The following is a 27,912-nucleotide window of genomic DNA, read 5'->3' as shown; positions in this document are numbered from 1 at the left end:
TTTGTCTCGGTTAACCGATATTCGCCATTAGTTGTTGGTTAAGAAAACTCTTACAGTGGCCTTTGCTGTTCAAAGTAAAAAGTAAAATAGAAAGAAATACTATCAATATATCGTTTTTGATATTTACATTACAGACATTCAAACTGGTCACTTAATTAATGTAAATAAAGAATAGGATATCTTACTTTCTCATTATGAACAAATTAAATCTTTTTTTTATTTATATAACAACAAAAAATGCAAGAGTAGTTTTAGGCCCGTTGTATTATAAAACACATACAGTCTGATTATACAAACACGCACACAACTTACGAGCACACTGTTCTTCTTTATTTATTTCATTTTCCATATCAGCTATCATCTGCAATATGTACAATAAATTAAAGAAATCATGTTAACGGGATACATAGAATTCTGTATCTTTATTTGGTAGTTTATGATGTAAACTACATTTGTACCATTACCAGAATGATCAGCAAATCGTCATGTGACAAGAAATTTTTAAGAATATTAATTAATCACATAAAAAATCATGAACGACGGATAAAAAGGCGCCGTGTGGGTTTACATTGAACTTGCTGCAGAATTTCAGTATTGAATAAAAAATAAAAATCACCAGCGACTGTGTAGACATTGTCTCTTTGCTTTGTTTACTAAAACAATAAACAGGAATAATTATTGTATAAAAGAATTTCATTGGACGGTTCCTGTATTGTTTCCTTAACTTTAAACCAATCAGATTGACGCTTCGTTGAAGCTCTCGACCTTGAGTCTTTCTACTAAATATCGCAATATATATGTCACAGTGCCTGGTCCCTGGTCATATCTATTACGGTTCCAGAACTCTCTCCCTCCTCGCACGAGTTTCTTAGAAAGCAGGCGGTGGACCTGTTGCTGATACTGGCCGCACTCCTTTACAAATCCTAAGTCTCACCTCTTGCATAGCGCCATCTATACTAAACAATTTTTATATGGCGTAGACTAGGCAAAGAGTGACGCTGAAAAGTCGGAATTATCATCAAACGTTCTGCACACTGAGTTTCACCATACATCAGGACACTTTTCTTAGATGGTTTTGTTATAGATTCTATTGACAAACTTAATTGGTGAGTTCAGGATGAGACATCTAAAGTGACGGACACATATGGTATCGACTGTGTCAGTTGTTCACTGTTCACATCACGATGCAATGTGCTGGTGAAGATTTTACAAAATGCTTCAGAATGTTGACGCTGCAGATTAAAAGCGCTCTTGGAGATCTAGCAAGATTGCACGCAGTCATCTACTTCAGTTTTGCCATTCCCTTTTCATCTGTAATTACCCAATGCCTTATGAAGTTGAGGCAATAAAATGAAGAACTGACGTTATTCCTTCTTATATAATTTTTAAGTGGGCCTTTTTATGTACAGACACAGATGTGTCTGTACATATTGCCATCACCTGCGTCTGTCGTCGCCGTTCATGTCGCCGTCGATGTCGCCGTCGCCGTCGCCGTCGCCGTGCACTTTCAGCGTTAACACCATAAGTGGAAGACAGTTTTACTTTTTGGCTTTATATTTACAGAGCTGATGAATATTCATAAAACGCAGGTCAAGTTCGAAAATCAGCATGATCGGGCCATTATTGTAGAATTTATGCTGTTTTTTCACTTTTCAGCATATATGCAACACTGTTAACACATTTCAAAGAAAAACAATAGGCCTGTTGTCATGAAACTCACAGGAGTAATCAATCTTACTAAAACCCAGGTCAAGTTCGAAAATTGCCATGATCGGGCCACCATTTTAGTAGTTATGCTGTTTTTTCACTTTTCAGCATATATGCAACACTGTTAACACATTTCAAAGAAAACCGATAGGCCTGTTGTCATGAAACTCACAGGAGTAATCAATCTTACTAAAACGCAGGTCAAGTTCGAAAATCAGCATAATCGGGCCATTATTTTATAAGTTATGCTGTTTTTTTCACATTTCTTCAGATTCAATTCTTAGGCATGTTAACAGTCTCATTATTTAATTAATAAGATACGTAAAAGTGTTTGTTTGACATTTCCTGCATCTTTACAACATTGTTAGTTGATTATGTAAAAATAATGGTAAACTTGTTATCGTGTATTGTGTAATAAAGTGTCAAAAATGGAAATAAACTCATATCATTGCAGTTTGTAAGATTCAATCATTCATTATGTTCAGAAACTCAGAATGGAGGAAATTGGACATTTGACACTGTTCTATTGATATTTTTCACATCTCATCAACTTTCTTAGTTGATCATATAAAAATGGCAGTAAACTGTTAATTTTGTTTTATATTAAAAAAGTGTTAAAAATGGAAAAAAAGGCACTTCAGGACAGTACCGTCTTGTCTACATTTTGGCATTTTCAAGGTGTGACTTTGAAGTTCCATGGGCCTGAAGACCTTTGCTAGTCACATTTTCTGAATATCCATGATACTAATATTTTATTATTAAAAATTGATGGTTATTATCCTGTTAAACATTATGTAATATTGCATCAAAATTTGAAGAAACCCCTATTTTGGACACTGCTCCCTTGATGACCATTTAAGGAAAACTATGTCGCTTACTGTTCTCAAACTTACAGGAAAGAAACATGGGACTAAAATACAGTTTCATTAGGCAGTGCAGTCTATTTGGTAAATTTTTCTGGCAGTTAATCAGTTTTTTGTGAAAATTTAATTTTTCACATATTGGCAATTTCAAGGTGTGACTTAGAACCGCCTTGGGCTTGAAGACCCATGCTAGTCACATTTTCTGAAAATCCACGATACGTATATTTTATTATTAAAAACTGATGGTCTTTATGCTGTTAAGCATTATGAAATATTGCATCAAAATAGAAGCAAACACAATTTTGGGTATTGCTGCCATGATGACCATCATGGGAAAACCATGTTACTTATGATTGTCAAACTTTTAAAAAAGAAACACAGGACTAAAATGCAGCTCGAGTTGGAAAAGCAGTCTAATTGACTTCTTTTTCTGGAAGTTTTACATTTTCAAAGTGTGAACTTGAACTCCCATGGGCCTGAAGCCTTATGCTTGTTACACATTTTACTTACATTGGTATTACCTGTTGAGCATAATTAAAATTTGATGTTGAATTTGCAGTTTAACATAATGTACTTTTACATCAGAATTGACAGTAGCCTATTTTGTTATTTCCTGCTTTTTGTCTGTACATTTGACAGCTTTGCTGCCTTGTTCTTGTTTCTTTTGAGTCATCAGTCGAAATAGTAATATATGAACTTAACTATGAACAACTAAAACTTTCCATGGCGTGTCCACTTACGTGAACTAGCACTACCATCCTGAGTTTCAGAAAGCACCATAAACCCACCTCTTTATTATCAGTACTGGTAAGTGTGCTTGAGAGTTGCCTTACAACAACACATTTTTGGTAAATTTATTTTATAAAATATTTCTTTGCAGTTTATTTGATTTAATTCTAATATTCTGGATCTTGAGGAAAAACCCTGGTCATTGACTTTTTTTGTCTTTTCCAGTCCGTCATCTGACTCCACACTACACTATACTACTATGTTCTAGGAGGCACAGGACTATACTGCCACAATGGAACACAATGACTCCAGACTACTACACTGTACTAGGAGGCACAGGACTATACTGTCACAATGGAACACAATGACTCCAAACTACTACACTGTACTAGGAGGCACAGGACTATACTGCCACAATGGAACACAATGACTCCAGACTACACTGTACTAGGAGGCACAGGACTATACTGCCACAATGGAACACAATGACTCCAGACTACTACACTGTACTAGTAGGCACAGGACTATACTGCCACAATGGAACACAATGACTCCAGACTACTACACTGTACTAGGAGACACAGGACTATACTGCCACAATGGAACACAATGACTCCAGACTACTACACTGTACTAGGAGACACAGGACTATACTGCCACAATGGAACACAATGACTCCAGACTACTACGCTGTACTAGGAGACACAGGACTATACTGCCACAGTGGAACACAATGACTCCAGACTACTACACTGTACTAGGAGGCACAGGACTACACTGCCACAATGGAACACAATGACTCCAGACTACTACACTGTACTAGGAGGCACAGGACTACACTGCCACAATGGCACACAATGACTCCAGACTACTACACTGTACAAGGAGGCACAGGACTATACTGCCACAATGAAACACAATGACTCCAGACTACTACGCTGTACTAGGAGGCACAGGACTATACTGCCACAATGGAACACAATGACTCCAGACTACTACGCTGTACTAGGAGGCACAGGACTATACTGCCACAATGGAACACAATGACTCCAGACTACTACGCTGTACTAGGAGGCACAGGACTATACTGCCACAATGGAACACAATGACTCCAGACTACTACACTGTACTAGGAGACACGGGACTATACTAAAATAAAAAAAATAAAACACAATGACTCCAGACTTATTTTCAAGATGGTCAGATAACAATAGAGTTTCATAAATCGTCATAAGGTGATTGCATTGTCTTCTAGATTTTTTACATATTTCAGTGAGTTTTTGAATCTGTAATGCTGCTTAATCACAGCCTTTCAGCAAGTTTTTCATCTTGTTCAATGTAATGCCAGATATTTAGGTGAATTTGTGCTGCTAATGATGTAAGAATTTTAATGTAAATTACCCAGGTATTTTATTGCTTTGTCAAAGAAATTGAAGGAACAGTTTTAAGACACTTGAAAATAAAGTAAATTGTTTTAAAGATGTATTTTTTATTGTCTTCCTGTGGATCACACATGTCCTCCATATAAGTTTGTATGTGATAATGGCTGCTTTATCAACTTATCATGAAGATGTGACCAGGACAATGACTGTAGAGCTAACAGTGATGAGGAAGGGTGTAGTAAGTATTACTTAGAATAAAGATGTGACCACAACAATGACTGTAGAGATAACAGTGATGAGGAAGGGTGTAGTAAGTATTACTTAGAATGAAGATGTGACCACAACAATGACTGTAGAGATAACAGTGATGAGGAAGGGTGTAGTAAGTATTGCTTAGAATGAAGATGGATATCAAAGAAATGGGTTGTCAGGTAGTGCACTGGGTAATGGCCTTCATGAAGCTGTAAAGATTGCTTGTCAATTTAGTAAACTCAGGAATTTATAGAGATGAGTAATGGGTGTATTTGACCCGAAAATACCAACTTCTTTATTTGAAAACATGATATAAAATTATGTTCCAGCTTTAAAGTACAGATATTGGTCCATTTCTAAAACTGTTGCAAAGCTGATTCATATACTGCTATTGAAAAAGATGTATGTAGTCACCTGTTATCAATTCCAGCATTCCCAACTTGTCCACATAGGGTGCCATTCACTCTCAGCAGGTTGGCTGTCATGGATCACATTTGGCATTGATAGCAAGAAGAAGTCTTGTATGGGTATATATTGTTTTCCAGATGACAGTTATAGGTAATTTGCAACCTCCTACACAAACAAACTCATAAAACAAACTCAACTCATTACATTTGCTGTTTTCTTTGAGAGTAAATAATACATTGTAATATTGAAATATTTCTTTTCAAATTGGTTAATTCTCTCTCTTCTGATTATCAATTTCCAATAAACTTGACACTTAAAAAAAGACACAGACTACTGATCAGCATATCATAGATTTTCATTGTTGTTAAGCATCATTTGTACAGATTTCAGAAACACTGGACAAAATTTGTCAAAATTTTTAATGTTTAACTGTTTTGAGTCATGGAATTTGCCAGTGTTTTCAGTGTAATTTCCAGTTTTCTCAAATATATCATCTGAAGAAAATACTTTTCATTAGAGACAGTCATTTGATCAGCTTATCACAGATTTTTATTGTTGTTAAGCATCATTTTTACAAATTTCAGAAACATTGGACAAGATTTGACAAAATTATTAACGTTTAACTATTTTTAAGTCCTGGGATTTGCCAGTCTTTGCAATGTAATTTTCAGTTTTCCCAAATATGTTGTCCCAAAAACCACTTTTCATTAGATACAGTCAACAGATCATCTAATCACTGATTTTTATTGTTGTTCAGCATCATTTGTACAAATTTCAGAAATATTGGACATGATTTGACCAAATTTTTAACATTTAACTATTTTTAAGTCATTGAATATGCCAGTCTTTTCAATGTAAATTTCAGTTCTTTCAGTTATATTGTTCTTTTTCCATAGTACCCTTACCATGAAAAAGCAGACAGTGAAAGACAGCACCAAGAGCACCACTATGTCTTATCCATGTGTACAATACATGATATGTGGCAAGATTTAGGACATTGTCAAATATTGTGCTAACAGCAACCCATTCCAGAAACCCATTGTAAGGAGTAATCTGCATCTGGCATTGATAGTAAGGAGATGTCTTGTATGGGCATATATTGTTTTCCAGATGACAGTTATAGGTAATTTGCAACCTCCTACACAAACAACCTCAAATCATCACATTTGCTGTTTTCTTTGAGGGTAAATAATACATTGCAATATTGAAATATTTGTTTTGGTTAATTCTCACACTTCTGATTATCAATTTCCAATAAACTTGACACTTAAAAAAAAGTCGCAGACAAGTGATCAGCATATCACAGATTTTTATTATTCTTAAGCATCATTTGTACAGATTTCAGAAATATTGAACAAGATTTGTCAAAATTGTTAACATTTAACTATTTCAAGTCATGGAATTTGCCAGTGTTTTCAGTGTAATTTTCAGATTTCTCAAATATATCGTTTGAAGAAAATACTTTTCATTTTACACAGTCAACTGATCAGCTTATCACAGATTTATATTGTTGTTAAGCATCATTTGTACAAATTTCAGAAATATTGAACTAGATTTGTCAAAATTGTTAACATTTAACTATTTCAAGTCATGGAATTTGCTATTGTTCTCAGTGTAATTTTCAGATTTCTCAAATATATCCTTTGAAGAAAATACTTTGCATTATACACAGTCAACTGATCAGCTTATCACAGATTTATATTGTTGTTAAGCATCATTTGTAAAAATTTCAGAAATTTTGAACAAGATTTGACAAAATAATTAATGTTTAACTATTTTCAGATATGGAATTTCCCAGTCTTTTCAATGTAATTTTCAGTTTTTTCCGTTGTATTGTTCTTTTTCCAGAGTACCCTTACCATGAAGAAGCAGGCAGCGAAAGACAGCACCAAGAGCAGCACTATGTCTTATCCATGTGTACAATACATGATATGTGGCAAGATTTAGGACATTGTCAAATGTTGTGATAACAACAACCCATTCCAGAAACCCATTGTAAGGAGTAATCTGCATCTGGCATTGATAGTAAGGAGAAGTCTTGTATGGGTATATATTGTTTTTTAGATAACAGTTATAGGTAATTTGCAACCTCCTACACAAACAACCTCAAATCATCACATTTGCTATTTTATTTTATAATCACATTGCAAAATTATTAACATTTAACTATTTTAAGCCATGGAATTTGCCAGATTTTTCAGTGTAATTTTCAGTTTTTTCAAGGATATTGTCGAAAGAAGATACTTTTCATTAGACACAGTCATTTGATCAGCTTATCGCAGGTATTAATTGTTGTTAAGCATCATTTGTACAAATTTCAGAAATACTGGACTAGATTTGACACAATTATTAACGTTTAACTATTTGAGGCCCTTGGATTTGCCAGTCTTTTCAATGTAAATTTCATTTTTCCCAAATATATTTTCACAAAAAGACACTTTTCATTTGACACAGTCAACTGATCAGCTTATCACAGATTTATATTGTTGTTAAGCATCATTTGTAAAAATTTCAGAAATTTTGAACAAGATTTGACAAAATTATTAACGTTTAACTATTTTAGTCATGACATTTGCCAGTCTTTTCAATGTAAATTTCAGTTTTCCCAAATATATTGTCACAAAATGACACTTTTCATTAGATACAGTGAACAGATCATCTAATCACAGATTTTTATTATTGTTAAGCATCATTTGTACAAATTTCAGAAATATTGGACAAGATTTGAAAATTTTATTAACGTTTAACTATTTAAAGTCATGAGATTAGCCAGTTTTTTCAATGTAAATTTCTGTTTTCCCAAATATGTTGTCCCAAAAAACGCTTTTCATTAGATACAGTCAACAGATCATCTAATCACAGATTTATATTGTTGTTTAGCATCATTTGTACAAATTTCAGAAATATTGGACAAGATTTGAAAATTTTATTAACGTTTAACTATTTTAAGTCATGAGATTTGCCAGTGTTTTCAATGTAAATTTCAGTTTTCCCAAATATGTTGTCCCAAAAAACACTTTTCATTAAATACAGTCAACAGATCATCTAATCACAGATTTTTATTGTTGTTAAGCATCATTTGTACAAATTTCAGAAATATTGGACAAGATTTGACAAAATTATTAACGTTTAACTATTTTATGTCATGGAATTTGCCAGCGTTTTCTATGTTATTTTCAGTTTTTTCAGTTATATTGTTCTTTTTCCAGAGTACCCTTACCATGAAGATGCAGGCAGCGAAAGACAGCATCAAGAGCAGCACTATGTCTTATCCAAGTCTACAATACATGATATGTGGCAAGATTTAGGACATTGTCAAATGTTGTGATAACAACAACCCATTCCAGAAACCCATTCCAGAAACCCAGTTTTTTCAAGGATATTGTCGAAAGAAGATATTTTTCATTAGACACAGTCATTTGATCAGCTTATCACAGGTTTTTATTGTTGTTAAGCATCATTTGTACAAATTTCAGAAACACTGGACTAGATTTGACAAAATTATTAACGTTTAACTATTTGAAGTCCTTGGATTTGCCAGTCTTTTCAATGTAAATTTCATTTTTCCCAAATATGTTGTCCCAAAAAACACTTTTCATTAGAAACAGTGAACAGATCATCTAATCACAGATTTTTATTATTGTTAAGCATCATTTGTACAAATTTCAGAAATATTGGACAAGATTTGAAAATTTTATTAACATTTAACTATTTTAAGTCATGAGATTTGCCAGTGTGTTCAATGTAAATTTCAGTTTTCCCAAATATGTTGTCCCAAGAAACACTTTTCATTAGATGCAGTCAACAGATCATCTAATCACAGATTTTTATTGTTGTAAAGCATCATTTGTACGAATTTCAGAAATATTGGACAAGATTTGAAAAAATTATTAACGTTTAACTATTTTATGTCGTGGAATTTGCCAGTGTTTTCTATGTTATTTTCAGTTTTTTCAGTCATATTGTTCTTTTTCCAGAGTACCTTTACCATGAAGATGCAGGCAGTGAAAGACAGCACCAACAGTAGCACTATGTGTTATCCATGTGTACAATACATGATATGTGGCAAGACTTAGGACATTGTAAAATGTTGTGATAACAGCAACCCATTCCAGAAACCCATTGTAAGGAGTAATCTGCATCTGGCATTGATAGTAAGGAGAATTCTTGTATGGGTATATATTGTTTTCCAGATAACAGTTATAAGTAATTTGCAACCTCCTACACTAACAACCTCAAATCATCACATTTGCTATTTTATTTTATAATCACATTGCAAAATTATTAACATTTAACTATTTTAAGCCATGGAATTTGCCAGATTTTTCAGTGTAATTTTCAGTTTTTTCAAGGATATTGTCGAAAGTAGATACTTTTCATTAGACACAGTCATTTGATCAGCTTATCGCAGGTATTTATTGTTGTTAAGCATCATTTGTACAAATTTCAGAAACACTGGACTAGATTTGACAAAATTATTAACGTTTAACTATTTGAGGCCCTTGGATTTGCCAGTCTTTTCAATGTAAATTTCATTTTTCCCAAATATATTTTCACAAAAAGACACTTTTCATTTGACACAGTCAACTGATCAGCTTATCACAGATTTTTATTGTTGTTAAGCATCATTTGTACAAATTTCAGAAATATTGGACAAGATTTGACAAAATTATTAACGTTTAACTATTTTAGTCATGACATTTGCCAGTCTTTTCAATGAAAATTTCAGTTTCCCCAAATATATTGTCACAAAAAGACACTTTTCATTAGATACAGTGAACAGATCATCTAATCACAGATTTTTATTATTGTTAAGCATCATTTGTACAAATTTCAGAAATATTGGACAAGATTTGAAAATTTTATTAACATTTAAATATTTTAAGTCATGAGATTTGCCAGTGTGTTCAATGTAAATTTCAGTTTTCCCAAATATGTTGTCCCAAAAAACACTTTTCATTAGATGCAGTCAACAGATCATCTAATCACAGATTTTTATTGTTGTTAAGCATCATTTGTACGAATTTCAGAAATATTGGACAAGATTTGAAAAAATTATTAACGTTTAACTATTTTATGTCGTGGAATTTGCCAGTGTTTTCTATGTTATTTTCAGTTTTTTCAGTCATATTGTTCTTTTTCCAGAGTACCTTTACCATGAAGATGCAGGCAGCGAAAGACAGCACCAACAGCAGCACTATGTGTTATCCATGTGTACAATACATGATATGTGGCAAGACTTAGGACATTGTAAAATGTTGTGATAACAACAACCCATTCCAGAAACCCATTGTAAGGAGTAATCTGCATCTGGCATTGATAGTAAGGAGAAGTCTTGTATGGGTATATATTGTTTTCCAGATAACAGTTATAGGTAATTTGCAACCTCCTACACAAACAACCTCAAATCATCACATTTGCTATTTTATTTAATAATCACATTGCAAAATTATTAACATTTAACTATTTTAAGGCATGGAATTTGCCAGATTTTTCAGTGTAATTTTCAGTTTTTTCAAGGATATTGTCGAAAGAAGATACTTTTCATTAGACACAGTCATTTGATCAGCTTATCGGAGGTATTAATTGTTGTTAAGCATCATTTGTACAAATTTCAGAAACACTGGACTAGATTTGACAAAATTATTAACGTTTAACTATTTGAGGCCCTTGGATTTGCCAGTCTTTTCAATGTAAATTTCATTTTTCCCAAATATATTTTCACAAAAAGACACTTTTCATTTGACACAGTCAACTGATCAGCTTATCACAGATTTTTATTGTTGTTAAGCATCATTTGTACAAATTTCAGAAATATTGGACAAGATTTGAAAATTTTATTAACGTTTAACTATTTTAGTCATGACATTTGCCAGTCTTTTCAATGTAAATTTTAGTTTCCCCAAATATATTGTCACAAAATGACACTTTTCATTAGATACAGTGAACAGATCATCTAATCACAGATTTTTATTATTGTTAAGCATCATTTGTACAAATTTCAGAAATATTGGACAAGATTTGAAAATTTTATTAATGTTTAACTATTTTAAGTCATGAGATTTGCCAGTCTTTTCAATGTAAATTTCAGTTTTCCCAAATATATTGTCCCAAAAAACACTTTCATTAGATACAGTAAACAGATCATCTAATCATAGATTTTTATTGTTGTTATGCATCATTTGTACAAATTTCAGAAATATTGGACAAGATTTAACAAAATTATTAACGTTTAACTATTTAAGCCATGAGATTTGCCAGTCTTTTTAATGTAAATTTCAGTTTTTCCAAATATGTTGCCCCAAGAAACACTTTTCATTAGATACAGTCAACAGATCATCTAATCACAGATTTTTATTATTGTTAAGCATCATTTGTACAAATTTCAGAAATATTGGACAAGATTTGACAAAATTATTAACGTTTAACTATTTTATGTCATGGAATTTGCCAGCGTTTTCTATGTTATTTTCAGTTTTTTCAGTTATATTGTTCTTTTTCCAGAGTACCCTTACCATGAAGATGCAGGCAGCGAAAGACAGCATCAAGAGCAGCACTACAGAGGTATGTCTTATCCAAGTCTACAATACATGATATGTGGCAAGATTTAGGACATTGTCAAATGTTGTGATAACAACAACCCATTCCAGAAACCCATTGTAAGGAGTAATCTGCAGCTGGCATTGATAGTAAGAAGTCTTGTTTGGGTATATATTGTTTTCCAGATAACAGTTATAGGTAATTTGCAACCTCTTACACAAACAACCTCAAATCATCACATTTGCTATTTTATTTTATAATCACATTGCAAAATTATTAACATTTAACTATTTTAAGCCATGGAATTTGCCAGATTTTTCAGTGTAATTTTCAGTTTTTTCAAGGATATTGTCGAAAGAAGATACTTTTCATTAGACACAGTCATTTGATCAGCTTATCACAGGTTTTTATTGTTGTTAAGCATCATTTGTACAAATTTCAGAAACACTGGACTAGATTTGACAAAATTATTAACATTTAACTATTTGAAGTCCTTGGATTTGCCAGTCTTTTCAATGTAAATTTCATTTTTCCCAAATATGTTGTCCCAAAAAACACTTTTCATTAGAAACAGTGAACAGATCATCTAATCACAGATTTTTATTATTGTTAAGCATCATTTGTACAAATTTCAGAAATATTGGACAAGATTTGAAAATTTTATTAACATTTAACTATTTTAAGTCATGAGATTTGCCAGTGTGTTCAATGTAAATTTCAGTTTTCCCAAATATGTTGTCCCAAAAAACACTTTTCATTAGATGCAGTCAACAGATCATCTAATCACAGATTTTTATTGTTGCTAAGCATCATTTGTACGAATTTCAGAAATATTGGACAAGTTTTGACAAAATTATTAACGTTTAACTATTTTATGTCATGGAATTTGCCAGCGTTTTCTATGTTATTTTCAGTTTTTTCAGTTATATTGTTCTTTTTCCAGAGTACCCTTACCATGAAGATGCAGGCAGCGAAAGACAGCATCAAGAGCAGCACTATGTCTTATCCAAGTCTACAATACATGATATGTGGCAAGATTTAGGACATTGTCAAATGTTGTGATAACAACAACCCATTCCAGAAACCCATTGTAAGGAGTAATCTGCAGCTGGCATTGATAGTAAGAAGTCTTGTATGGGTATATATTGTTTTCCAGATAACAGTTATAGGTAATTTGCAACCTCCTACACAAACAACCTCAAATCATCACATTTGCTATTTTATTTTATAATCACATTGCAAAATTATTAACATTTAACTATTTTAAGCCATGGAATTTGCCAGATTTTTCAGTGTAATTTTCAGTTTTTTCAAGGATATTGTCGAAAGAAGATACTTTTCATTAGACACAGTCATTTGATCAGCTTATCGCAGGTATTAATTGTTGTTAAGCATCATTTGTACAAATTTCAGAAACACTGGACTAGATTTGACAAAATTATTAACGTTTAACTATTTGAGGCCCTTGGATTTGCCAGTCTTTTCAATGTAAATTTCATTTTTCCCAAATATATTTTCACAAAAAGACACTTTTCATTTGACACAGTCAACTGATCAGCTTATCACAGATTTTTATTGTTGTTAAGCATCATTTGTACAAATTTCAGAAATATTGGACAAGATTTGACAAAATTATTAACGTTTAACTATTTTAGTCATGACATTTGCCAGTCTTTTCAATGTAAATTTCAGTTTTCCCAAATATATTGTCACAAAAAGACACTTTTCATTAGATACAGTGATCAGATCATCTAATCACAGATTTTTATTATTGCTAAGCATCATTTGTACAAATTTCAGAAATATTGGACAAGATTTGAAAATTTTATTAACGTTTAACTATTTTATGTCATGTAATTTGCCAGCGTTTTCTATGTTATTTTCAGTTTTTTCAGTTATATTGTTCTTTTTCCAGAGTACCCTTACCATGAAGATGCAGGCAGCGAAAGACAGCATCAAGAGCAGCACTATGTCTTATCCAAGTGTACAATACATGATATGTGGCAAGATTTAGGACATTGTCAAATGTTGTGATAACAACAACCCATTCCAGAAACCCATTCCAGAAACCCAGTTTTTTCAAGGATATTGTCGAAAGAAGATACTTTACATTAGACACAGTCATTTGATCAGCTTATCACAGGTTTTTATTGTTGTTAAGCATCATTTGTACAAATTTCAGAAACACTGGACTAGATTTGACAAAATTATTAACGTTTAACTATTTGAAGTCCTTGGATTTGCCAGTCTTTTCAATGTAAATTTCAGTTTTCCCAAATATGTTGTCCCAAAAAACACTTTTCATTAGAAACAGTGAACAGATCATCTAATCACAGATTTTTATTATTGTTAAGCATCATTTGTACAAATTTCAGAAATATTGGACAAGATTTGAAAATTTTATTAACATTTAAATATTTTAAGTCATGAGATTTGCCAGTGTGTTCAATGTAAATTTCAGTTTTCCCAAATATGTTGTCCCAAAAAACACTTTTCATTAGATGCAGTCAACAGATCATCTAATCACAGATTTTTATTGTTGTTAAGCATCATTTGTACGAATTTCAGAAATATTGGACAAGATTTGAAAAAATTATTAACGTTTAACTTTTTTTTGTCGTGGAATTTGCCAGTGTTTTCTATGTTATTTTCAGTTTTTTTACGTCATATTGTTCTTTTTCCAGAGTACCTTTACCATGAAGATGCAGGCAGCGAAAGACAGTACCAAGAGCAGCACTATGTGTTATCCATGTGTACAATACATGATATGTGGCAAGATTTAGGACATTGTAAAATGTTGTGATAACAGCAACCCATTCCAGAAACCCATTGTAAGGAGTAATCTGCATCTGGCATTGATAGTAAGGAGAAGTCTTGTATGGGTATATATTGTTTTCCAGATAACAGTTATAGGTAATTTGCAACCTCCTACACAAACAACCTCAAATCATCACATTTGCTATTTTATTTTATAATCACATTGCAAAATTATTAACATTTAACTATTTTAAGCCATGGAATTTGCCAGATTTTTCAGTGTAATTTTCAGTTTTTTCAAGGATATTGTCGAAAGTAGATACTTTTCATTAGACACAGTCATTTGATCAGCTTATCACAGGTATTAATTGTTGTTAAGCATCATTTGTACAAATTTCAGAAACACTGGACTAGATTTGACAAAATTATTAACGTTTAACTATTTGAGGCCCTTGGATTTGCCAGTCTTTTCAATGTAAATTTCATTTTTCCCAAATATATTTTCACAAAAAGACACTTTTCATTTGACACAGTCATTTGATCAGCTTATCACAGATTTTTATTGTTGTTAAGCATCATTTGTACAAATTCCAGAAATATTGGACAAGATTTGACAAAATTATTAACGTTTAACTATTTTAGTCATGACATTTGCCAGTCTTTTCAATGTAAATTTGAGTTTTTCCAAATATGTTGCCCCAAGAAACACTTTTCATTAGATACAGTGAACAGATCATCTAATCACAGATTTTTATTATTGTTAAGCATCATTTGTACAAATTTCAGAAATATTGGACAAGTTTTGACAAAATTATTAACATTTAACTATTTTAAGTCATGGGATTTTCCAGTCTTTCCAATGTTATTTTCAGTTTTTTCAGTTATATTGTTCTTTTTCCAGAGTACCCTTACCATGAAGATGCAGGCAGTGAAAGACAGCACCAAGAGCAGCACTATGTCTTATCCATGTGTACAATACATGATATGTGGCAAGATTTAGGACATTGTCAAATGTTGTGATAACAACAACCCATTCCAGAAACCCATTGTAAGGAGTAATCTGCAGCTGGCATTGATAGTAAGAAGTCTTGTTTGGGTATATATTGTTTTCCAGATAACAGTTATAGGTAATTTGCAACCTCCTACACAAACAACCTCAAATCATCACATTTGCTATTTAATTTTAATCACATTGCAAAATTATTAACATTTAACTATTTTAAGCCATGGAATTTGCCAGATTTTTCAGTGTAATTTTCAGTTTTTTCAAGGATATTGTCGAAAGAAGATACTTTTCATTAGACACAGTCATTTGATCAGCTTATCACAGGTTTTTATTGTTGTTAGGCATCATTTGTACAAATTTCAGAAACACTGGACTAGATTTGACAAAATTATTAACATTTAACTATTTTAAGTCCTTGGATTTGCCAGTCTTTTCAATGTAAATTTCATTTTTCCCAAATATGTTGTCCCAAAAAACACTTTTCATTAGATACAGTCAACAGATCATCTAATCACAGATTTTTATTGTTGTTAAGCATCATTTGTACAAATTTCAGAAATATTACACAAGATTTGACAAAATTATTAACGTTTAACTATTTTAAGTCCTTGGATTTGCTAGTCTTTCCAATGTAATTTTCAGTTTTTTCAGTTATATTGTTCTTTTTCCAGAATACCCTTACCATGAAAATGCAGGCAGTGAAAGACAGCACCAAGAGCAGTACTTTGTCTTATCCATGTGTTGAGAGGAAATATGTCTCACACAAAGCAGAATAGATGTTGGTAGTTATGATGGAACTTTATTATGAAGTGTTATATTAAACCCATATAATATATTTGTTCTTTTATGGGTGAAGCTTACCAACTCTGATGAAGAATTGGAATTCCTGTTTACTAAATAATTCCAGAGTCAGTCCTCCTGTTTGAATATAGCGTTTGTGCTGATGTTGCTGTTTGCAGAAACTTTAGCCCACATGCTTGCACATAAAATATTCCTCAAAGAACTCTCATACCAATATTTGGTTTATTTGTTGCTAATTTAACAATAAGAAATCAGTTAACAGATTTTTAAAATCTTGATTAATCTGTAGGCTTTACAGATTGCAAGACGTAACCATGAGACTGTATTATTACATAGTAGTTAGCACATATATTAACTGGATTAAGGAACTGAATTAAAAGAAGTGCTAAGGCAAATACAACCAACAAAAAAGTTCCATGACAAGTATAATCTGACCCGTAATAATGATATTTTTGTTGTATTTAAAAATGTGAGGAAAATGATACAGCTTAGTTAATGTAACAGCGGAGTTGAAATGAAAAATCCAGATGAAAATCAAAAATAGCATTTTGCAGTTTGTTTTAATACATTATCCTAGAAATACATCTGTGTTGGCTTGCTTGGTGTACTCAACATTCCAAGAACTTTTGTCTTGGTTCAGAAAAGGGTAGAAGATCAATTTTTATTTTACAATATACAAGACATAATAATGCTTTTTCCTTCTGGCTTTAAACTGTATGTCATGTGACATTTGTATAGACGTCTTCAGATGGAAATTTTATTAATGTTGTACAAATATAAAAGCTTTAAGAAGGCTGGAAGAAAATTTGTCCCACACCATTGCAACATTCACTTAAATATGATTTTTATTTACAGCCATGTCTGTACATTGCTGTCACCTATGCTATTTTCAATTCTTTGGCATGTTAACCGTCTCATTATTGAACTAATTACCTGTTTGTCTGTCATCCACATAACTCAAATGGCCATGGAACGATTTTGATGAAATTTTCAGGAACTGTCAGGTGTGGGCCAAAGAACAGATGAATAGTTTTTTGTGGTGATCCGGATCAATAATCAATCAATAATCAATCAATAATCAAAAATAAAAAAACTTAATCATTATAGAATGATAATTTAGGAGTGAAACGGCATTGGGTGGAGACTTTGCTGACTTTGCAGAGGTCTGTGCTCTCCGAGTGCTTTTTTAGTTGCATATGTAAACATGTTCTTTTGAAATTTCCTGCATCTTAACAATTTTGTTAGTTGTTTACATTAAAATGATGGTAAATCTGTTAGCGTGTATTGTGAAATAAAGAATAAGAAATGGAAATAAAATTATATCAGTGTAGTTTGTCAGGTTCGTTCCTTTACTGTTTTCAGATCAAGGAAATTAGATATTTAAAATTGTTCTATTGATGTATTTTTTATTTGTTTGTATAGAGGCCTGTCCATACTGTAATGCCATGCTTGAAATTTTGTTAATTCTTTTGGAGTTGGTGCATTATTCTTTATGTATGAAGATATATTGGTTTTCATTTTTAGATACTAGTGAAAGTCTTTTTGTTTTTGGTACATGCATGCCAATATTATGTATGTTCTTCATTATTTTACAGTAATAAAGGATATTTTGCGGGAAAATATGTATGTTCAATTGTTGCTCTTTTTCTCCCTCTAATCTTTTCCCTTTCACTTTAATTTTCTTAAGAAAAAAATATTAATTTTTGTGAAAAAATGGAATAATTTCAATAAGTAGATTTTCCAATTAAAAATATACAAAGGTTAGACAAAATTCTAATTTCAAGAGGGGAATATTGGTGCGAAATATTTTTCAGAAACTTCTTAATCCGCCACTGCGTTACCGATATGCACGTTACCATATTGCATGTAGATTGTTGTTGTTGTTATATATTGTTGTTATTTACGTTGTGAGTTGTCTGTCGGTGCAACACTCAATAACTCCCTTTCCTTTAACTTGTTTGATTCCGTTATAATCTTTATCTGCAGTTAGTGAAAGTGTAAGTCATTTACTTTACAACATCAATTTATACGGCTACCAATACAAGTTGCCTTTTAACCCTCTAATTAAGAGGTAAAGGAATTTCCAGTTAGATGGATGATTAAGATGGGACTTGTAAAGGTAACAGGCATCGTTTACCTCAGTTTAAGAAGAGTATCCAAGACGGAGTGTCAGCGGTTTAATAAAATTAATTGAATTTCACAAATAACATGGCCCTCATATGCAATAATCCACAGTACCTTTTACTCATTCAAATGCAGTGTTTTATACAACTTGGGATAACCATAAATAAATGCTCCTTAAAGAATTGACTGACTCTTTAATAGCGTAACATTTTATCTGGAATTATTTAGTAAACAGGAATTCCAATTCTTCATCAGAGTTGGTAAGCTTCACCCATAAAAGAACAAATATATTATATGGGTTTAATATAACACTTCATAATAAAGTTCCATCATAACTACCAACATCTATTCTGCTTTGTGTGAGACATATTTCTTCTTGGTGCTGTCTTTCACTGCCTGCATTTTCATGGTAAGGGTATTCTGGAAAAAGAACAATATAACTGAAAAAACTGAAAATTACATTGGAAAGACTAGCAAATCCAAGGACTTGTATTTCAAGGTATAAAATGATAAATCTTTTAAATTATTTTATACTTCAGATGAAATAACATTCAGAAACAAATCCTCAAAGCATAAACGAATTAGGATTACGAACCATTTTAGTACATAAGTTCCTATTTTTTTCTTTAATATACCGCTCTTTTTTTCTGTTTGTTCTTCAACACGTTTTCTTCCACGGAAGAAATGCCTGGGCATACGTATGCTTCAAGTTACCCTGAGAGCAATTACTTTTATTAATGTTCGCGACGGTGTTTGAACTCAATTGTTTAAATATTGATATTAAACGTCATTTACAAATACCAATAAAATCACCCCATGAAATAAATGAGATATTTTGAAAAATATGAAAGCCCACCAAGACGATTTTGATACCTGTTATTACCTGGGTTGGAAAGTGCAGCGGTGCATAATTAACAGGTTTGTTGTAAACAAGCTTTTGGTCAACTACAATGCATTTAAAATGCATCAGCAATCAGTAAGTTTGCCAACTGATGACAGTTAATCTGAAAGACTACCAGCTCTTGATATGATCTAATGAAATGAAATAGTTTATTCTCATTTACTGTACATTTACAGTTTAGAGAGCATATATATATATATACATCAACCTGAAGGCTTGACCCCTTTATTCACAATACTAATGAATTTGTACAAATTATTCAGTTTTTTCTTATTTTTCGTTGAAAATATTTCATACATTTTAATTACATTCGGTCTAATACATGCTTTTTTTGGAATATATAAGTTTCGACTTTCTGCAAAAAAGGTACATCTAAAGACATAATGAAATTCATCCCCTATTTCATTTTTACACAAGTTGCATAATCTCAAATTTCTAGGTATTTTTTTCCATCTGCCCGTTTCAATTGGTAATCTATGATTTGTTGTTCTGAATCTAACTATTGTAATTATTTTGTGTGTACATAAAGTAGAAAGTATATAATTCCTGCATTTAAACTCTGAGTTTGTAAAAATACTATAGCTTAACCCTTTACTAGAGTTGTTACAATCTGAATTCCATTCTTGTATATACTGATCCTGCAATTTCTGTTTAACACAATTTATAAGCCATTCCTTGTTACAGACATCCTGTGTGCTAAATATATTACTTAAACCACAGTTATCCAGAATGGATTTCAGATTTCCCATCCACTTACATTCACATCCCTGCATAAATTTGTTATAAACGAGTTGATACAATATATATGAAAATTTACTTTGTTTACCTGTGAGCAAGTTTATCCAGAATGATACAATTCTTCCTTTTATAATAATACTTAATGGCATTCTACCTAATTCCCCATATATCATTATCTTGGGAGTGCTGGTTTTTAGATTTAATAGATATCTACAAAATTTCAAGTGCACCTGTTCTATGATTTCTAAATTACCAAATCCCCATACTTCACACCCATATAATAAAATCGGAACAATAATCTTATCAAAGAGATATAGCTGATCAACAATGCTTAGATTTAGATGCCTTGCTTTCTTAAATATCCCATACATAGCTTTAGTTGCTTTCTTTGCTGAATACCTTTTTGTTTCTGAAAATGATCCCGTTTTAGAGAAATAAACTCCTAAGTACTTGAAACAATTAACTATTTCTACATTTTGGTTATTAAAAGTAAATTTTATATTCTTTTGGGTGCGGCCCTTAGAAACTATCATGATTTTTGTCTTTTCTACATTTACTTCTAACTTCCATATTTGACAGTAGGTGGAGTAGCAATTAAGTTGATATTGTAGGTTTTCTTTTGAATCTGCTAGGAGAACCGTATCATCTGCATATAGTATGATCATTATTTGCATTAATATGTGTAGTTCATGTTCTAGTTCATCTGTTACATGTGTTAAGCCTGTGACATCTTTTTGGATTAGAAATTCTTCAAGATCATTTAGAAATACTGAGAATAAGAAGGGTGATAGGTTTTCGCCCTGTCGTACTCCTGTTTTGCATGGGAAATATTCCGATAAAATACCATTTAAAGATATTCTAGATTTACAGCCATTATACATGTTTACAATAACGTTCAGACATTTTCCATTTACATTGTGGTTCATTAGCTTCCCCCATAACCCTGCCCTCCATATTTTATCAAAAGCTGCTTTTAGATCTATGAAAGCACAATATAATTTCTTTTTTGATGCAACTGAAATGTCTATAAGTGTATTTAATGTAAATATGTGATCAATGGTAGAATAGTTGGCTCGGAAGCCAGCTTGGTTTTCCTGTAACAGCATAACGTTGTCAGAGTAATCAGTTAGTCTTTTACATAATATAGAAGTGAATACTTTACCCAGACAACTGAGTAAAGTAATTGGCCTATAGTTCTTTGGGTCATTTATGTTTCCCTTTTGCTTATAGATTGGGATTATAGTGCCTATTAACCATGCTTCTGGTAAAATACCAGTATCTAATACCAAATTAAATAATTTTTTATAGATTGGCATCATAGTGCTGGCAGAAGAGATAATATACTCATTCAATATCTTGTCAGCACCAGCACTTTTATTTTTCTTTAATTTTTTTATTGTGTTTTGGATTTCAGTTTCAGTAATTGGTTCATTAAGCATTTCATTATTTATCTGGTTATGGTTATAATTCGGTGGGTTATTTCCATCTACACTACTGTTTACTTCCTTGAAATAATTGTAAAACTCGTCTAGGTTTTTTATTTCCAGTCTTTGTTCAGATTTTTTGTTTAATATTTTCCAATATTCCTTTGGACTTGCATACCTGAGTTTCCTTATTTTGTTCATAATAGTTATTCTATGCTTTTTTATTCTATTATCTAGTGTGGTCTTGTAGCACTTTTCTGCTTTTCTAAGTTCACTTTTGAAAATATTTGACCCGTACTTATTGTATAACCTTTTTGCTCTTCTGTATTGTTTTTTAGTTTCTAAACATTTTTTGTCAAACCATACATTATTTTTCCTTTTCTTAAGAATTTCATTTTTGTTACTAATTCTATACTTGTATGTCCCTAGCGCTAATTTAGCTGAGTTAAGCAAAATTTCAGCAATTTTTTCTGTGATAAAATCTATTTTCTCCTTACAGACATCATTTATGTTAAGATTACCAATGTATTGCAAAATTTTGTCACTTTCTTGTTTATCAATATTATCACAAAATAGGGTTGATCTGGTGTCACCTGAGGTGACCATGATCTAGAGCATCGCAACTATTGTCACCGAAGTTAGTAAGTCACGGAAGACCGTCACAAACAAAGAAAGATTGTCAAAGAGAGCTGCAATTTTGGTGAATTTTGCGTGTGATCCTCTATAAAGAGGAACTGTAGTGGCCAACAAGATTTTTAACTCTGAATTTTTTACTTCTGAATATTTTGACTGTTATGCGCATTATTTTTTCGCTCGGCTTTCTCCTTTATATTCGCTTAAAAAGAGGGTATTCTAATTAAATTCATCCTTGTCGAACACTAATAAATAGAAATGCTGTCAAAATTTTAATGCTTTGCCGATATCCATTTGCAATCACAGTTTTTTTAACCTTTAATATCAAATAATTATGACGAAATGTCGTGTGTGATTTTCGCCCAAAAGCCGCAGTCCCGTAGCCGGCAAATTCAAAAGGGGGGTTCTTTTTCTGAAAAAGTGGACCTTTTACAATGAAACTTATGTGTACCTAGATCAAATTTTACCCAAAATGGACCTTTTCCTGACAAAAGGGGCGGTTCTTTCGAACCCCCCCCCCCCCCCCCCCCCCCCCACCCCCGGCTACGGGCCTGAGCCGTGACGTCTGCAGCGCATCTCTGAGGCGCGTTTACTAATTATTTTTCACTCGTGGGATGATTGTGTTAGTGCAGAAAATTTCTTTATCACCAGATGACAACTGAAAACTTTGATAATATTTTTTGAACCACCATTAAGATCATCAAGGCCATCAAGATCATCATCGTTACAAATCTCTGAACATCACTTCCGGCCAGTCTTATATTACTTCAAGGAACCTAATTTGCATATAAGAGAAAAAGTGCATTTTTTTCTGATTTAGGCTTGTCTCCAATTTTTTCATTATTTTCAAATAGCAATGTCATCTTTTGCTCACAAATCGGGACACCTTTATTCCAAATGCACTGTTTGTAAATTATGTAATTAGAAATAATTTTTAAACCACGGCTACCGCGTAGAACAAAAGACTCGGCCGTGCTGTATTCGACATACAAGCACGTCATGTACGAGTGCGTTCTACGGTCTGTTGCACTCTCGTTACTCACTATAGCTAATAAGGGCCCAGTATCTGTATATCGGGTCCTAGCGCCCACCACAGATAAAACAACAATGAAAACAAGTCGTTTCTCAAACTTTTAATGTCATGAAACAGCTTTTATCCAAAAACTGAAAATTCGCGTTCTCGAATTTGAACGACAAGTTGCTCAAAATACAAAATGTGAAAGTTTAAAAATGTACACTTCCAAAGTAAATTCCCTGCCTTCTTTGACAATGACAATTTTCTTAATCTGTGAAGGCACATGAAGTATCAAGGTATCATCATCATCATTATATTATGGGAATGGGCGGATCCAGGATTATTTGAAGGAGGGGGGGGGGGGGGCGGGACGACAGGCCTCAGATGTGTGGAGTTTGGGGCCTGCTCAAGGGCCCCGAAATTTTTTTGTGCTTGGAGAGCAAAAAGTGCCTTTGGTACGGTTAAGTGCTATGGTTTATTTAGCTAGTCAAAATTCTAATTTCAAGAGGGGAATATTGGCGTGATATTTTTTCAGAGACCGAAGGGGGGGGGGGAGGGGTCAAACCCCCACTCTAAATCCGCCACTGATGGTGGAGAAGAAGTAATCTTATTTTATTTATTTATTTTTTTTGGGGGGGGGGGGGACTTCTCAGTATCTTAACTGCTGCTGGTGGTGGGAGTGGTGTTGGTGCTGCTGCTGCTGCACGAAGCAGACTTAGGTCGAGGGGGCTGTAAGGCGTGTTCAGCCTTGTCCCCCATCGTCCAACACAGGACTAAGTGACCACAAGGGCCCCTAACATGTATGAGTAAAATACCGCAAGGGCAGTGTAGTACCCAATCAGAGGCCGTGGTTTAAGTCAGATACAACACTCGTCGCCGAGCTGTACGTGAAAATTACTCGTGTATTGTCTCGCCTGCGGCTCGCCAATACACTCGTAATATTTCACGTACAGCTCGGCGACTCGTATTGTATCTATCACTTATATCACAGACGTGTATCACGTTTTCACTCTATAGCCATAAAACTCGACAATAGCTGCATGGGTATAAAAGTAGGTCAATTGCCTGTATAAAATTGCCAGACGATTATTGATTTTTTTTAGTGTGGACCGTTTTAGGGGGGAGACACAAGTGGGAGATGTATCAAGATACCAGCAAAATATTTTGGTTGCATGGGGTTACTGAAAGTCAGAGTATATTGCAAACTTTGAAAGAAAAGAGTAAAACTAGTCCACATCTCCAGCTTCATCATGTAGAACTTTATAGATGCCATGGTCCCTCTTTGTTTCATCTGACTCTCCCTAAAAATTTTCGGACCGCGTTAACTGTTCACATCCCGGGAACCGCGAAGCATCCAGCGAGGTAGCAGACGCTGAGCTCTGCAGACGGCACATTGCATTCACAAGAGGGGGTAAAGGTTTTCTAGGGAAATGCTGTATTTTATTACATCTGACGAATTACGTGATAAAGGAAAGATGTTTTACATATTTGAATTTATATTGAATAAGTGCAATGAGAGACACCGATTCACTGTATTTCTTCTCAAAATTGAGAGGTTAAAAAAAAGAGCAAAAAGAGATTACCTATCTCCCCTATGAATCTTTACATGGCATATCCTATCCGTGAACTTTTGATGTTTTGATCTATTTTAGTTTTCACACTCCTACACACGTTGAGTTTCTATGGGGGCGTATTGGTGGGACGGGGTTACGGGGGGGGGGGAGAGAATTCTAATGTGACTTTTCATGTTCAAGAAGATATGGTATTTCTATTTTGATAATGCTACATCTACAACATATTTGGGTTCATGCACAGTATTACACACTGCTAGATTATCGACCGAAGTATGTTGTTTTATACATGTTTTTTTTATATAAAATAAAACATTTTATTTTAAAAGATAGACCTGAATTGAGAGCGTTGACAACGGGGAAGAGCAGTTTTGTATCCAAACCCACAGGTGTCGATTATGCTGGTCTGCACATTCCGCGCTTTATTGTAATTTTGATCTGATTCGTTTATTTTATAATGATTTACTTAAGACAAATAGTGAACCGATGTACAACTGCGATTATTGGATTGGGGGCGTCTCGATAGTCCGAAGGTTCATTGGTCCGAAGGTTCATTGGTCCGAAAAGTGGTAACATTTTTATCGATTTTTTAATCTAGGGTTCATTGGTCCGAAGGTTCTACAGTGAACATTCGGACCAATGAACCTTCGGACTATTGAACCTTCGGACTATCGCTACGGCCCCATTGGATTTGGTTCTCCTTTTTAGGGGAGGGTGTACATGTCGTTTTCACGTAGTCCTGCCATACATTGACAAGGTACCGACATTATTTTTAAAAATTAATTGTAGCTTAACTCGTAAGTCAAAGGTGTGTATATTCTATTTTTATTTCCATTTGCTTGAAGCTGTATTTGTTGTTCAGGTTCCATTTTTAATTTAAAATTATTTTGCCTTTGATCTTTTCATTAATTTTTCTTGTATTATTCTGAAAAGTATTTTTTTTTTTTTTTTTAGCCAATAATTACTTTGTCCTAGATAGAGTCATCCAGATTTGTTCATGATTCTATAAATTAGTGACAATACCGCCAACAAGAATGCCTTAATTAAACCCGTTCTCTAGCGCGTGGTTTCCTACGTAAGGACTCCTGATTTATGGTTTTGATGTGCACTGTTTGAACTTCGTCGCTTCGGACTGCGACGGAAGTATGATGGTGATGAAGACGTACGTGCCGAGATTTAACGTAAATGCGAAACGATAATAGATAAAAGAATATCTAGCTTTAATTTCAGTTTATTTTCCATGAAAGTTGTCTGATATCTTATTGATTCATGTACCGATGTATGTTTGCAATATCTACTTTATGTAGGAGTGGTAGCAGCAACAGTTCACAATTCACTGCCAGAGACTTTTTGCTTGCCTTGCTTGTATCTGTAATAAAAAGTACAAGCTTAAAGCGCAGATAATCGGTAGCTATGTACAGTAATAGAGCTAATAGTAATTAAAAGTGAAAACGATAGAAAAAAAGCTGTCTTACGCCCTTAAAACTCGCATCAAGAACCACCACAGTACAAACAGTCACCATTTTAAAAGGACACATACGCGACACAATTCAAAGACAATTGTCGAGCACAAGTTCATAAAAAATATTATACACTTTTTAAAAAGGACTATACAGAGACAATGAATATCTCAACGAATATTAGTCTTGTTTTATTATTACGTAATCTTCAAGACGTTAACCTTTATCACGCACTTCTAACTTCGTGTCCCTCTTACATATGCATCATACGTCACGCATCCCTGTAGTTTGCTTGTTTCTTCTTGTTTTGGTGAAAAAGGTTCACAAGCAAAAGCTCAGGCATTTTTTCATCTTTCAGAGTTAATCTTTACAGATGCGTTTTCAATATATTTTTTCGTAAAGATACGGAAGATGCTGTCGAATGAAAATCTGCAGTTTTATTTATCAGTCATAACAGTTAATTATCATAAAAGAGATTTGTTATCTGACTCTGGTCCGAGGATCAACTGATTGTGAATTCGGCCAGAGACAACCGGAGAGAGAGAGAGAGAGAGAGAGAGAGAGAAAGTACACTCTACCTGAGTCACAGATAGAGTTTTCACTAGATATTCATAGATAGGCCTATGTATAAAACGTAAGGATGTGTTTAATAATTTTTGAAGAAAGATTCCTGTTTATGATTTGAGCGCAAAGGACGATTGCGTTTGTTACGTTAAGTAAAAGCAGTATTGACGACAGCTATCATCTGAGTCCTCAAGTGGGTCGAACTCCCAACACGGTCGGAGGTACGTTGTGTAGATGAATAATAACAACATTTTGTCTCTTTCGCTCTTTCTTTGGTGAGTCTTTCGATGCACACGAAAATCGTTGCATAAGTTAGTTGAGCACATGTGCTAATCATATTTAAAACACGAAATGCAGAGTCATTTTTAGACCTTTGTTACTGTCGCTTGCAACACCATCTCAAATTTGCCTTAAATTTTATTTTCAATAAAGTAGAAAAATAAGATACTTGTTTGGAAGCAAGTATAGGCCTAATGTCTAACGTCAGAAAATGTAGAGTATGTTTATCTTAGATAACGCAATAAATAACTCGCAGCTACTTTTAAAAGCTGAATAATCCTTCGTGACGTATTTTTGCTCTAGATCATTAATTTTAGTTGCTTTCATGTTTTGAAATATTTTAGTCATTAATAAAATATTCATTTTAGTTAAGACAATGACTGAAGGCCCCGTTGGGTATTTTCCTTACCCGTAACAGCCACTTATCATTCCCCGAGATGTGAAGCACCCCATTTCTGTGAATCGTGAATTGCGGGTTTCTATCCCTCGTCCGTTGTGAACGAAGTTATTATACTCGATGATAGTTATTTTTAGCTCGCCAGACTAGCATTTTCAATGAGATACGAATTAAGTTTTTAATTAATTTATGTGATTTGATGATTTTATTTCCTGTGGCCGTGAATTGTGATCAGTAACCCTCATGATAAGCTGGACGATATGTTAATAGGGCACAGTCAAATGTTTTACACGAAACACGACAAATTTGCATTCTCTTAAAAAGCCATTTGCAAAACCTTCGTTACCAGGCATTGAGAAAA

At 33.3% G+C, this 27,912-nt stretch overlaps 1 protein-coding gene and 3 long non-coding RNA genes across 6 annotated transcripts in view; 3 read left to right on the top strand and 1 right to left on the bottom strand.

Annotated features, from left to right (window-relative positions):
• Positions 1-27,912, bottom strand: part of LOC106172929 (alpha-1,6-mannosylglycoprotein 6-beta-N-acetylglucosaminyltransferase A) — a 379,609-nt gene that overhangs the window by 319,837 nt on the left and 31,860 nt on the right. The gene's annotated exons all lie outside the window — the stretch shown is intronic.
• On the top strand, positions 36-4,784 carry LOC147759566 (uncharacterized). 2 transcript variants are annotated; one of them, XR_015331440.1, is made up of 2 exons: positions 36-1,106; positions 3,525-4,784. It is a non-coding gene; the product is annotated as an uncharacterized LOC147759566 (long non-coding RNA). The 2 variants fall into 2 exon arrangements; XR_015331441.1 differs by having other exon boundaries at positions 36-3,377.
• On the top strand, positions 6,241-9,018 carry LOC147759565 (uncharacterized). Its single transcript, XR_015331492.1, has 3 exons — positions 6,241-6,412; positions 7,190-7,366; positions 8,551-9,018. It is a non-coding gene; the product is annotated as an uncharacterized LOC147759565 (long non-coding RNA).
• Positions 14,581-16,534, top strand: LOC147759564 (uncharacterized). 2 transcript variants are annotated; one of them, XR_015331500.1, is made up of 3 exons: positions 14,581-14,742; positions 15,540-15,716; positions 16,316-16,534. It is a non-coding gene; the product is annotated as an uncharacterized LOC147759564 (long non-coding RNA). The 2 variants fall into 2 exon arrangements; XR_015331499.1 differs by having other exon boundaries at positions 14,581-14,794.

This window comes from Lingula anatina, chromosome 10 (genome assembly GCF_051362555.1).
Source record: "Lingula anatina isolate TDL-2025a chromosome 10, LinAna3.0, whole genome shotgun sequence".
NCBI classification, from domain to species: domain Eukaryota; kingdom Metazoa; phylum Brachiopoda; class Lingulata; order Lingulida; family Lingulidae; genus Lingula; species Lingula anatina.
Note: the sequence above shows the minus strand (reverse complement) of the source record. Positions and strands in the feature narration are given on the sequence as shown.